The following is a 13,399-nucleotide window of genomic DNA, read 5'->3' as shown; positions in this document are numbered from 1 at the left end:
GCAGGTTTCTCCTTACAGCGGCTATTCTTTATATTGTGCCGCATTTTGCATTTTGCTTTTTTTTTTTTTAACGAATTGCTCTCTTTTAGAAATTTAATTTTCGAATCCGAACTGCATTGTATGAGCAGGGACCCCGTTCGTCATTTCCTCTCAGAAATACATTTTTTCCTGCCAGAATTTTACTTTTTCTCCCTCCTGTCATTTCCAAGAATACCAGAGCTTTCCCTTGCCCCAGGAAGGCCAGGCCCAGGCGGATCCGAGTGAGGAGCTGGCGAGGCGTAATGGACAGTGGCAGAGCCGGACGCTTGGCGCGGTTCCGGCCCCTAGGGAGCTGGACCAGGGAGTACCTGCAGCAGGAGCATACTGGGCCTCAGGAACCCTGGGTGGGGCCGACTTTGCAGCTGCTCAGCACTCTGGCTACTACAGTGGAGACACCGATCTGATGCCCTGAAAAATACCTATAGAACCTGGCTTTTGGGGGAGAAGATTTGGCGAGAGTCACCAAACCACACCTCGCAGCTCTTGGATCCTGGAGAAGTTTGTAAATGTCACGTCTGTGTCTCAAGACGAAAACAACTCACTAAGGTTTCACACTTTCCAGGAAAGGCCAGCGGACACCTGATATAGGCCAAATGAAGCGTGCGGGAGCCTTTTCGTGGCTCACAAGAGGACCCCGCGGCAGGTGCGGCGAGACTGGGAGCGGCGCGCGAGGAGGCGCCCACAAAGCGCCCTCGCGGAGTCGGGCGGGGGTGCTCCCTGAGGTGACAGGAGGAAGCGGGAGGTGGAGGGTAGAGAGGAGGTCCCGCCCCCACCTCGCTCTCCTTTACGGGAAGTGATGTGGGGCCAGACGGAAAATACCCGCCAAGGACCCAAAAAGGGCCGGCAACGGGTGGACGCGGCGCGCACGCAGGCAGAGAGCGTCGCGGGCCCAGCGAGGTCCAGCCAGGTGAGCCCGGCAGCTGCGGGAGGTGTGGGCGGCGCCGCCCGACCCCCAGCGCCCGGGGTTCCGCTTCAACCGGACAGTCGAGCACCCTAGCGGGCGAGTAGCAGGACTGACCCTGGGGTTAGGCGATGTCACCTGCGATTCCTCGCCCAGCTTCGGCGCGTCTGAGCCCGCCGGAAAAGTTGCTTTGCCTCTCCCAGGCCCTCAGCACAGACCCTACGGGGACAGGCGCCGGGGGTCGGGGGGCAGCATGGGCGAGGTGCTGGTTAGTTGCGGTTCCAGGTTTGGGACCGGGCTGAGGTCACCTCCGGGGGGGCATCCAGGTGCTTGGGTTCCCGTCGGGGGTGGGGGGTGGGGTGGAGAAAGAAACTTCACTGGCAGGAGAGGAGGAAGGTTCCAGACCTCCTGCACTGCCGCATAGTTCTTTTCTCCCTCCTGCTGTTTTCAGTTTATTAACGTCTTTACACCCTTGTTGATAGGGGTCTGGACAGCAAACTGGCTGGGAGGGAGAGGGTTCTTCCTTATCCTGTCAGTTAGACAGGAAGCCCAACCTGGCAACCAGGCCCCTGGATCTTTACTAGTGGTAGGGCTGATGTGGAGACAGGTTTGGTAACTATTGCCAAATCCTTGTCTTTGTCCCAGTAGATCACCAGTTAAGCAAAGTCAGGCCTGAAATGAAGGAAATCTTGTGAGCCCTTGACTCCATCTTCCCAGCCTTTTGGCTCCTGCTGTCCACCTGGGCCACATGGCTCCAGAATGTTCTGCCACAGGGTCCTCTTCTTTAACTCTGTGGGCTAACAGCTGTTTTTCCTTACTGCATGGATTCTGGCTTTATGGTTGGCTCTTCACTCAGATGTTGGGAGGGGGGAGTAGTGTTACGCCCTATGAGTTTTCTGTAATTATTGCTAATTTAATTTATTGCTGGTCGTTGTTCCTATCCCCTCCCCCCCCTTTTTTTTTTGCCTTCTTAAAAACTTGATTTAGGGGCAAAACAATCTGGAAAACAGGTTCTACAGATGGTTAGAGATAAGAAAGGTTAATAAAATACTGAAAGAACCTGACTGAAGATCATTTTCCCCCCTGTATTTTATGTTGGTTTTCATTCCTACTTTCTTCTTTCTTTTTATTTAAATCATGTATTTATTTTATTTTCATGCCTGAAGCCAACTCATTTAGCTGTCTCAGCCTTTCTGCCTTTCTGCCTTCCTGCCTTTCTTCCTTCTTTTCCTCCTTTCTTCTTTCTTTCTTTCTCTCTCTTTCTCCCTTTCTCCCTGAACTTGTGAGGATTTATTTCTAGACCCTTAATTCTACTCCATTAATCTATTTGTCTATCCTTATGCTAGTAGCATAGTCTTTATTATTGTAGTTATGTAGTAGGATTTGAGCATGGGAAGTGTGAGTCCTCCCATTTTGCTCTTCTTTTTTTGAAATTGTTCTGGCTATTCTGGGTCTCTTGAATTTTCATATGAAATTTAAGATCAGTTTCTCAATTTCTTTTGCTTTGGTTTTAGAGCAGATGTAAGGGTTTTGAAGTAGGCATTAATCTCTAGGAACCAGACTCTTGATTTCTCCCTTCCAAATCTGCTTTTCACTTAGTCTTTTACATCTCAGTTAATAGCAATTTTACTCTTTAGATTCTCAGACTAAACACTCTGGAGTGACCCCTGATTCTTTTCTTTTTCTTATTCCCACATCTAATTCTTTAGCAAATCTCATTGGTTCTACTTTGAGAAAATATAATAAATATAAGATAAAAACCATCTCTCACCATTTCCACTGCTTCTGCCAAGATCCTGTCATTTCTATCACTGCAGAAATTACTGCAAATGCCCCCTACAGGGCCATCCTGCTTCTACCCTCACCACTCTACAGTCTGTTGTCCACACAGCAGCCAGAGGTCATTATGCCACTCACCTCTCTGTTCACAACCTCCGGTAGCTTTTTATCTCAGAAGAAAAGCAAAGTCCTCACTGTGGCTTATAAGCCCCTTATGTGGTGTATGGCTTCGTCTTACATTGTTCTCCCCTTGCCTACTCCATTTCACCCACACCTTAAGACCTTTGCATTTGCTCTTTCCTCTGCATGGCTTTCTCACTCATTTCATCCAAGTCAAAAGTCACTTTAGAGAGGCTTTCTTGAACCGTCCCATCTAAAATAGCATCCCTCACCCCCCCATCATTTTTTGCCCCCTAACCTTGTCTTATTTTTCTTTTCTTTAGAGTATCTATAGCAGTAACTGTTGTTACATACACATACTGTCTCTCACACACTCTCTCTCTCTCTCTCTCTCTCTCTCTCACACACACACACACACACACACACAACTATTGTCTCCCACTGGTAGAATAGCCTTCATGAAGGTCGGGAATTTGTCTTGTTCACTATAGTGTGCATAGTGCCTAGAATGGTTTCTGGCAAGTAGTAAGCTCTAAAAAATATGTGTTGAAAGAATGCAAAGGGAGGGACTGAGAAATGAGGATCATTCTACTGTTGCTTTTTCTCTGTTCCTTCACACTTCTAAGAGAAGCAGTGTCTATAGTTACATTTCCTATGTCTGTCCTGTTCTATCCTCTTATGCCCCCAAGACAATGGTTTTAGCCTCCTTGGAAAGGGAAAGGCTTTGGGTTCTTCCCACAATGGCAGTGGGGGGCCCTCTCCACTGTGGCCTGGGCAGACTGCATGCGGACATGTGGCTCCTGCCTCCGGTGACACCCCTTCTTGTGCTGAATTCAAATTCAAGAAAATGGAAATTCCTTTCTTGATGAATATTTTGCACTACAGTGAATTAATCTTTCTCGGGCTTCTAACTGAAGTTTCACTCCCGACACGCATTTTGGCATTTAATTACATAGCTACTTTAGACTGTCAACTGTTTATGTATATGTTGTCTTCTGTGTCTTATGGCTAGATTATAATATCCTGGAGACAGAGCATGACTTTAGCTCACTTTCTGAGTCTTAGGGTGCAAGGTATCTTGGATAAAAGGAATGTTCGATATAATGTACCAATAAGTTATGGAATGTACCAATAAGTTAATGAATAAACCTGGATTTATTTTTATCATTGGAAACTTCTAGTCCATACCTTTCATTTTTCCTAGCCAACAGCTGTAAATATCTTGTTTTAGTCCACCTTATTCTGCTGCTTCTGATAGAGCAGTATTGGCTACAGTCGAGTAGGATTTCCTGCTGCCCTTTCTCAGCAAGAATTGAATTAATCAGCCTAGAAAGTATGGTTATTGATCTTATAAGTTTTTTAAAAATTGAACCTACCTTCCATTATTATTTAAACTTATCTTGGAATGTGCCCTATCTGAATCTTCACTGCAAAATATGGAAACGGATTATTTTTACATATCTAGGGGATATATACAAATATATATTTTCCCCAATGAATTATACATTTGAAACCTCCTGAAAAACAAAACAGAGCTTGCATATTTAAAGTCTGAGCCCCTAACTAACTAGATGGGAGGAATCCTTTCATAATGCAAATGTCCTTCAAATTATCACGAAGTATACTTTCAATACCTTGCAATTTTATGTCAGTTATACCTCAATAAAGCTAAAATTAAGAAAAAATAGTGTGAGCCCAAAGAAGCAAGATTGTGTTGCCATTATCAAAACAAGGGTGCCTTCCGAAGAGAGTAATTTTTCCCTTTCACAGCTTTTGCTTTTTATGTCTTGTGCAGTTTTTGCTAGAACCACATTTATCCCCCCATTTCTTGGTCAGGAAGTTTAAGTTTATGATCTGGTTTCCCTTAAGCTGATTACCTTGGGAGCAGACATGAGCCTCCCCTGAGTTGGAGGAAGAGATAAAGGGTTTGTAATTAATGTTATGTCCGGAGGGTGAGATGGGGAGCAGGCAGCATCCAGCTCATTTGGCCTCCTGTCTGCTCAGGCAGCAGGGAGGGCACACCACGTTCTTTGTTTTGTATGAGTGAGGTCTACTAACACTCACATTTTATTTACTGTTAACTAAAATTTGATGCCTCGCTTACTCAAGAGGAAGGTTGACAGTTATTTTTCCATTTGTTTTTTTTGTTTATTGCCTCTGTATATGTTACTCTTGAGAAGGCTTTCCTTTTAGTGCCCCAGCTACTTTAGAACTACCCACATGTATGGAATCAGACTTCTGATTCTTAAAATCGAACTTTTAATGTGGGATTGGAGATAGGGTGCTAGATTTAGCAAGTGAAAAAAAAAAGAAATTTGCACTTTGGATAAACAATGAATAACTTCTTACTAGAAGTATGTTCCATAAATACTTATACTAAGAAACTATTTGTTGTTTATATGAAATGCAAATGTAACTAGGTATCTTGTATTTAATCTGGCAACTCTAGTCTGGTAAACCCATTTATGAATGGGAAGTGAATTGACCATGATAATGTCCAAAGAATGACTGAGCTATGGCTTATTTTGGTGACTGCACATGTGTCTATCTTAAGGACAGAGAGGGGGCGCCTGCCTGGCTCAGTCTGTGGAGCATACGACTGGTGATCTTGGGGTTGTAGGTTTGAGCCCCACATTGGGTATAGTTAGGAAATTCACATCCAGAGACTTTAAGTCACTTTGTCAGATCATAGAGTTAGTGGCAGAGTTGGGACTGGAACTCCAGGCACAGTGGTTGGTCTGTGCATAATGTCCTCCTATAAGATTATGTTGACCCTTAATCACTTTTTTTAAAAAAATTCCAGTATAGTTAACATATATAGTTTCAGGTGTACAAGATAGTGATTCAGCAATTCCCACCCTAAATCGCTTCTGTTGTCACCATCCTATGATCACTCCCTTATCACACTCTCCTTCCAGTCTCCAGATCCAACGGCAGGCAAAGCCACTCTCATGACACACCCTTGACTTTTCTCAGAGAGCCTCATGACTGTCAAAAGCCACCATTTGGTTGTATTCCCTGTGACGATGCCAGAAAGCCTGCTATTCAATGTGTTTTTATTCCTTTTGAGGTCTTGTTAATATTTCTGTTCCTTTTAGGTATTTATTGTAAGATGCTTTGATTATAGTGCACTTACTGAGAGTAATTCCCCAACAACCAAGTATTGTCTTATTGACAGCCTGCTTGCTTTGTGGCCTACTCCTATGAAACTCCTCATCACCTTGCACTGTGGTACAACAAATATGGAAGATATATGGGAAGGATAAATAAATTGCATATATATAGGTGACTTGCCCTGAAGAGATGTGTTCTTATAAAATGCTGAGTTATTTTATTATTATCTTAAAATTATTCATGCTTATTTAAGAAAGCAGCCTTGAAAATGAACATGCTTCCTGTGTCCCTAGACTACTGTATTTCAGAGCCACTAATCTTGTTTTTTCATAGGTTTGTTGATTAATTCATATAAAGCCAGGTCAAAGCATAATAATAAAATCAGTTGCCAAGAGACTGAAAAATCTGTTCATTCTTATTAACTGCAGTTCATCTATCCTACCCTGATGCCACCACATGGGTGGCTGGTCAAGTCTTATCTGGGTATGACTGCTTACTTATCTCCTGTATATTCATATCATTAAAAACAAAAACAGGGTCTCAGTCAACAACTAAACCTATGATAAGGTATTTTTATTCTTGTTATACTAGCCCTAAGATGGGGGGGGATAAGACATAGAAATAGGTCACGACTTAAATGTTCGTTTGAGATACCCAAGAATTGTAAAATATAATCTATGGTGGTGGTCAGGATTTCTTTGTTTCTTACAGAGCGTGATTGATTTTCATAATGAATCTTACCATTGCAAGGGAGTGACCCAAAGAATGGGTAAAAAGGTCTAGCAGCCCTTGAAAAGATCAGGTATTATTCTAGTTAGATACTGGAGACCAAATGTGGCCAAACAAGCTCCTGGCTGTTCCTAACTGGGCTTCCATTGTCAGGGGCAAGGTCAAGTGTCCATTGCCCCGCTTTGCTTCGGCACAGAAAGCCATGGAGTGGGTTGTGATGCTTCCTCAGGGAGTGACTCACCCCTGTGTTCTGGAGCTCCTGCTTGAATGTGGGGGAGCCCACGTAGCTGTGACTTAGTAGGCTGGCTTTTAGTCTCTAATATTGCTGATAATTAACTATGTAATATCGCACCAGCGGTTCTCAGTTGGGGCTGATTTTGACCCCCTCCGTCCCTGGGGACATTTAGCAATGTCTGGAGACAGTTTTGGTTGTCCCAACTGAGGAGTTACTACTGGCATTTTGTGGTTAGAGGTGCCGGATGGCCCCTCATGACAAAGGATTACCCTGCCCAAAATGTTAATGGTGCCGAGGCTGAAAAAACCCTGCATTAGACAAGTCACTGAATCTCCCTGGCCTGCGTTTTTTTGAGTTACACATTCTCTTCATCATGTAAAGTTCACTAAGCCTGACTCCACCACTGTTGTCCTTCTCACTTCTCTCTTACCCTGACTCTAAGTCATTACATGTAGAACAGGGTCCAGGTGTGGATATTGATGGGCAGTCGGGACTGAGAACCCCTGCCCTTGAGGATCCCAGAGAGTAGGTCTTGTGAGGGTGCCAGGTGGACCCTCTGAGAGGAATGGACCTGTGGTGACAGCCTGTCCATAGGAAGTCGGCCGTGTGATTCAGCATTCAGTGGAAGCCTGCCAGAAACCCACAGAGAGCATTGTGACTGAAGGCTTGGTCTCTAAATTCCTCAGAGCCCTGTGCTCTCAGCACTTATGCGTGATGAGCTCTCCGCTCACCAGGAGTGTCCACGCCCCAAATTTCCAGCCAGCAACCATACCCTTGTGCCAGGGGTGCCTTGGACATCAGAGTTTCCCAAGGAAGTATTAAGATGGACAATGTCTTGATGAACACCTGGTTTTCTGCTTAACTAGATCCTCTCTGAAAGATTTAAAAGTCAACAATAAAAACTCCTTGCATCCACTAAGTCGTCAGCCCATTTTGCCACCAAGGTAAGGAAACCTCATTTACTATGCTTAGAGCATCATGTAATTTAAGTGCTGGTAGGCCCTAGAAACCAGGTAGCTCAGCCTCCCCTCCACCTCAGAGGTTCAGAGCTGTGCTCAAGGCCACACGGTTAATGGATGACAGAGAAGGTTCTAGAAGACAGGTCTGTCTGCTGGTTCTCCACTGTGTTCTTTCCATGTCCCTATTGTAGTATTTCTTGATCGTAACCAGGTATAAACACGGGCAAGACAAAATTGTGTGTTTCGTTGTTTAAAGGAAATGACTTTCAGATGGAACTTTAACAACCAGTGTCTCTTCCTTGACCGTTCTGAAGCATCACAGGAAGTGAAACAAGTATATTATGATTTTAACCTAAGTTAAAGCCATCCAGAAATAACTGAGTGCTTGTCATGGCTATGTGCCAGCCACCATCATTTCTTCCCTATATTGCTGCTGTTTCTGGTCCCGTTCTTGCCCCCTCCCCCTGCCCCTGCCACAGCCCATGCCTCACACAAAGCCAGTGATCTTTAAAAGTAAATCAGATCACATCCTTCTTCTGCTTTAAGTTCCTCTGCTGTTTCTCACTGCAGTTGGTGTAAGATTCAAATGTCCTGACCGTGGTCTGTAGGTGTCTCCACGATCTGGGCTCTGCTGGCCTCCATGGCCTCAGCTCGTCCCTGCACCTTCATCTCCAGACTCATCTCCTTCCTTTCTGTTCCTTGGAGGTGCCAAGCTCATTCCTTCTTCAGAGCATTTGCACTTGCCCTTACCTCTTCCTCAGTATGTTTTTCTCTAGATCCTCACATGGCTGGCCGCTTGGCATCGTTCAGATTTCATTTCAAATATCACCCCTTCGAAGTAGGTGATGACTTTCACCCTGATGACTCTGTTGAGAGTGGCCTCTGGTCACTCGCTACTCTATTATTATCGTGTTGTTGTCTTCACAGTACTTACTACCATTTGAAAGTATTTTATCCTTATGTTCACTTATTTATTGTCTCTCTCTTCCTGCTAAAATGTTCTCTCCATGAGGGCAGGAGCTTTGTCTGTTTTGTGAAGTGCTATGTGTTTAACCCGTAGAATCATACCTGGCACATGACAGATGGTAAGATAATAATGAATGAATGACAGGGGTGCCTGGGTGGCTCAGTCGGTTAAGTGTCTGCCTTCGGCTCAGGTCATGGTCCGGGGTCCTGGGATCGAGCCCCGCATCGGGCTCCCTGCTCAGCGGGGGGTCTGCTTCTCCCTCTGCCCCTCACCCCACCCATGCTCTCTCTCTCAAAAAAATAGATAAACAAATAAATAAAATCTTTAAAAAATAATGAATGAATGAATGACAGAGTAAGTAAGTGAGCAGTTGGTGATATAGAAGATTGCTTTACAGATTTAGTGCTATGTAATTCCTGTTTTCTCTTACACGTTGGACTTTATTTTTGAAACTAAAACCAGAATGCTAGTTTATTGATATGTGAGAAGTGGAACTGTTAAGCAGACTAGATTTTTTTCTTTGAGGACTAATGTACTTGCTTCCTGTAGTAAAACTCCATGGAGAGCACATATAAAAGAAGGCAGCTACTTGGTAAGCACAGACTCAGGGCACAGGGGCTTAGAAATCAAAAAGATCAGAGAGCTACCGTGTGCTGGAAGAGGCCTGAAAGATCACCCTGGTAATGGCTCCTCACAACTGGCTGTCTGTGAAAATCACACGGGGAGATTTATTAAAACATACCCACACAAAGCCACACATTTTCCAGTCTCTCCTGTGGAGATTCTAATTTGTTCGTTTGCAGCCAGGCCTGGGGAATCCAAGTTTCCTTTGAAATGCTGCCAAAATGATGGATGGTGCACAACCAGGTTTGAGAACCAGTGACAGCCCACCCCTGTTTCCAGATAAGTAAACTGAGGCTCAGAGAACTCAAGTGCCTCACTCAGGGTTACACATAGGGTCAGCAGGGAGATGGCACTCAAACCTCCCAGCTTTCTCTCTGCACTGTTCACAGAACATGACCACAAAGATTCTCAAGGGCAGAGGCAGCACCACCTCGGAAATTGCTGGTTTATTACTTTTTCTTTATTTACACAAAACTAACCAGTCTGCTGTCAAACAGGAAATGCATACAGCCTAGTTTTCCTTTTTTTATCACAAAGTGTCAGATCAGTTAGATTTTAGATTCTGGGGCTGCAGAGTGACGAGCAAAGTGTGGTTCTGGGGCCAACACCAGCACCATCTGGAACTTGTTAGAAATGCAGATTCTCAGCCCAGCAGTACTGAATCTGAAACTCTGGAGGTATGGCCCACAGTCTGTATTTTAAAGCCATCCAGAAGATTCTGATGCACACTCAAGTTTGAGAACCACTGTCCATGGCTGCATTTTGCAATTCAACCATTGGTTAAAGCTGCTGGCCTCGGCCTTTTAGTTCATGACTTATTAACATCAAGGCCTCAAGTTAAGCTAGCCATCTACTTTCTTTGGTGACATTTATTCAAAACAGGGCCTATTGTTATCAATCTTCATTAGAATGCCATGCACAAAGAAGGAGGGGGAGGGATTACTGCTTATTGAGCACGTGCTGTGTGTGAGGAACCATGTTTGAGGCTATTACTTATCTCATTTAATTCTCACCACCATCCTGCTAGGTCGGTATTAGTATCCTTATTTTACAGATTTGGAATAGGAGGCTGGTAGAGGTTAACCATCGTCTTCTCTATGGGTCCTCTGACCAACTATAATTGTACGTTTTGCTATCTGTTGTCTCCCTAGAACAGTTGCTCTCAAACCTTCTTGTGGGTAACCTGGAATGCCCTGAGAAGCTTGTTATACATGCAGATCTCTCTCAGAGATCCTAATTCAGAAGCCTGGTTGGAACCCAGGACTTTGGATTTTCATCAGGTACTCCAGGTGCTTCTGCTGCCAGGGGGCATCCGACCATATTTGGAGAAATCCTCTCCTAGCTCCACTCCCAGGGGTTAGACCAGGTGCTTCTCAAGGTTTTGATGAGGTTCTGTGGTTCTCCAGTGTTTCGTGTGTTCACAGGCACTGGGTGGGGATGTTGGCAGAACAAATATGAGCATGGGGAGGAGGGAGCTTGGGAGCGTGTATAAAGTAGTCTCATATTTCTGCTCTCTGCTGCCTCTTAAAGGGTTCCTAGGCCATGTTTTGGCTTTGAGTAACTTGATTCTTTCTGTTATCTATCCCAAATTGTGCGACTTTTCTTATAGCAACTTCAGCCTTGTGTTGGTGGGTTGCACAGTTGTGAGCAATTTCCTCCAGGCTGTAATTAATATCTATCGAATTCTGAGTTGCTTCGGCTTTTGAGGTCAGAAATGGGATTTCATCTGTTTGATGATAACATAGATACTTATTTTTTAGGGATAGAATTGACATATTTTAATGAATGAGTTGTCAATCCATTAGGAGACTGATTTGGTTCCATTATGAAGGAAAAAAGTAAGATGCAAATTGAAAAAGAATGTCCAGTATGCTGCCTGATGTCCTTCTTTGTGAGGTGGCATACTGATTGGTCCATAGGTTTGGAAGCAGCTACTGACAAATACCCCAGGTCTCCCATAGCATAAAAAAGATGCATGTGTCAAAAGATGGTGAGAACCTCCCAGGCCTTTGCCCAGTGGAGAAGTCAGCAATGTGGAAATATTAAATATCTTTAATATGTCTTAGTCCCTGAAATAAAATTGTGTAAGGCAGGGGCAGAAGGAAATTCACAAAAGCACACATTTCAGTCTCCTGAGATCCACTGTGCATAAGGCAAATTATTTTTGCCAGGAAGAAAATAACCAAGTTACAGGGTAAGTATCTAAGAATAATTTCTTTGGCCACTGCCATTAGAGTTGACCGTAACAGTGTGTAACTAGTACAGTAGCTGGGGCTACCACTTGAGTGCTTACTATGGGTCAGGAAGTATACATTCTCTCATTTAATCCTCAACAGACTTTCAAAGTAGATATTATCCTTTATTTTACAGATGATGAAACAAGCTTAGGAGGATTAGTTTTCGCAGGGCTGGGAGTGAGGTTTCCAGGGATGAAAGACTGTCAGTTCTAGGGGCGCCTGGGTGGCTCAGTCTTTAAGCGTCTGCCTTCTGCTCAGGTCATGGTCCCAGGGTCCCTGGATCAAGCCCAACATCGGGTTCACTGCTCAGCGGGGGGGTCTGCCTCTTCCTCTGCCCCTTCCCCCATCATTTGTGCTCTGTCTATGTCTCTCTCTCTCTCAAATAAACAGATAAAATCTTAAAAAAAAAAAAAAAGACTGTCAGTGCTAAAAACTAAGACAGTCCCGAGTAACCTGGGATGGTTGGTTACCCTGAGTGTCACCCAGCCCGCTGACCCACAGTTGATAGTTAAGAAGTAAGCCTAAAGGGTTCTGAGTAGTCAGACAGATGGTTCATAGATGGAAAGTTGCTGATCTGCCTCACGGAGACTTTCAGAACATTCCTCGGCACCCCCTTTCCTCCATTTTACATGCAGTTCTAACAAGCTTGATTATTTGGTTTCCAGGTGCCTTGTCAATGAGAAACTGAACATTGGAAGGGGAAGTGGTTATTGTAGAAAGGCACTGATTACCATGGTGAGGGACATCTGGCTGAAGGTGGGAGCAAGGAGAATGAAGTATGAACGAATAAAAGATGGAGTCATTACAGTAGTCAGGAGGTGTTTATTACAGTGGCAATCATCCCTTAAGAAAAATAGCCCTTATTGAACACTATATGCTGAACACTACTTTAAGCACTTCTAGGAATCTCATAATTCAATTCTTACAAAATAATCCTATTATCCCTGTTCCACAGATGAGGAGACTGGGGCACAGAGAGGTTAAGTAACTTGCTGAAGATCACACAGCCAGTGAGTGGTAAAGCTGAGATTCAAAGTCTCCGGAGCCCAGATCCTCAACATCCTGCTTCACTGTAGGTCCTAGATGCTGAGGAGGTAGCACAAGCTAGTGATGTTTATTGTGATGTCCTGAATCATCCAAGAAAAAAAAATTAAAGCATGGACATTACATTTTACAGTAGCCACCCCCCTTATCCACAAGGAATGTGTTCCAAAGTCCCCAGTGGATGCCTGAAACCGTGGATAGTACTAAATCCTATATATACTATGTTTTTTCCTATACATACATACATACCTTTGATAAAGTTTAATTTATAAATTAGGTACAGTGAGAGATTAACAATAACTAATAGAACAATTATAACAACATACTGAATGAAAGTTATGTGAATATGGTGTCTCTCTCTCTCAAAATATCTTATTGTGCTATTCTCATCCTTCTTGTGATGATGTGAGATGATAAAATAACTATGTGATGAGTTGAAGTGACGTGATGTTGTAAGCTTTGTGATGTAGCCTTAGGCAACTATTAGTCTTCTGATGAATCGTCAGGGATCATGAGCTTCTGGACCACTACTGACCCCCTGTACGTGAAGCATCAGGAAGAAAAACCATGGACGGGGTGGAGGGTGTACTACTGTGTTTTGTAGGAATTAATTTTTAAAATTTTATCAAGGTTCTACATGGACATAGTGCT

The 13,399-nt window shown here is 43.9% G+C and overlaps 1 protein-coding gene across 1 annotated transcript in view; it reads left to right on the top strand.

Annotated features, from left to right (window-relative positions):
• The first annotated feature begins 849 nt into the window (after positions 1–849).
• Positions 850–13,399, top strand: part of RAB27A (RAB27A, member RAS oncogene family) — a 78,399-nt gene continuing 65,849 nt past the window's right edge. The window contains exon 1 of the mRNA XM_028099900.2: positions 850–946. The gene's annotated coding sequence lies outside the window, so the exon portion shown is untranslated. The remainder of the gene's footprint in view (positions 947–13,399) is intronic.

Source organism: Eumetopias jubatus, unplaced genomic scaffold (genome assembly GCF_037043125.1).
Source record: "Eumetopias jubatus isolate StellerSeaLion01/CBP00866 unplaced genomic scaffold, mEumJub1_p1.0 scaffold_7, whole genome shotgun sequence".
Lineage (NCBI taxonomy): Eukaryota > Metazoa > Chordata > Mammalia > Carnivora > Otariidae > Eumetopias > Eumetopias jubatus.
The sequence above is the reverse complement of the archived record's forward strand: the minus strand, read 5'-3'. Positions and strand labels throughout refer to the sequence as shown.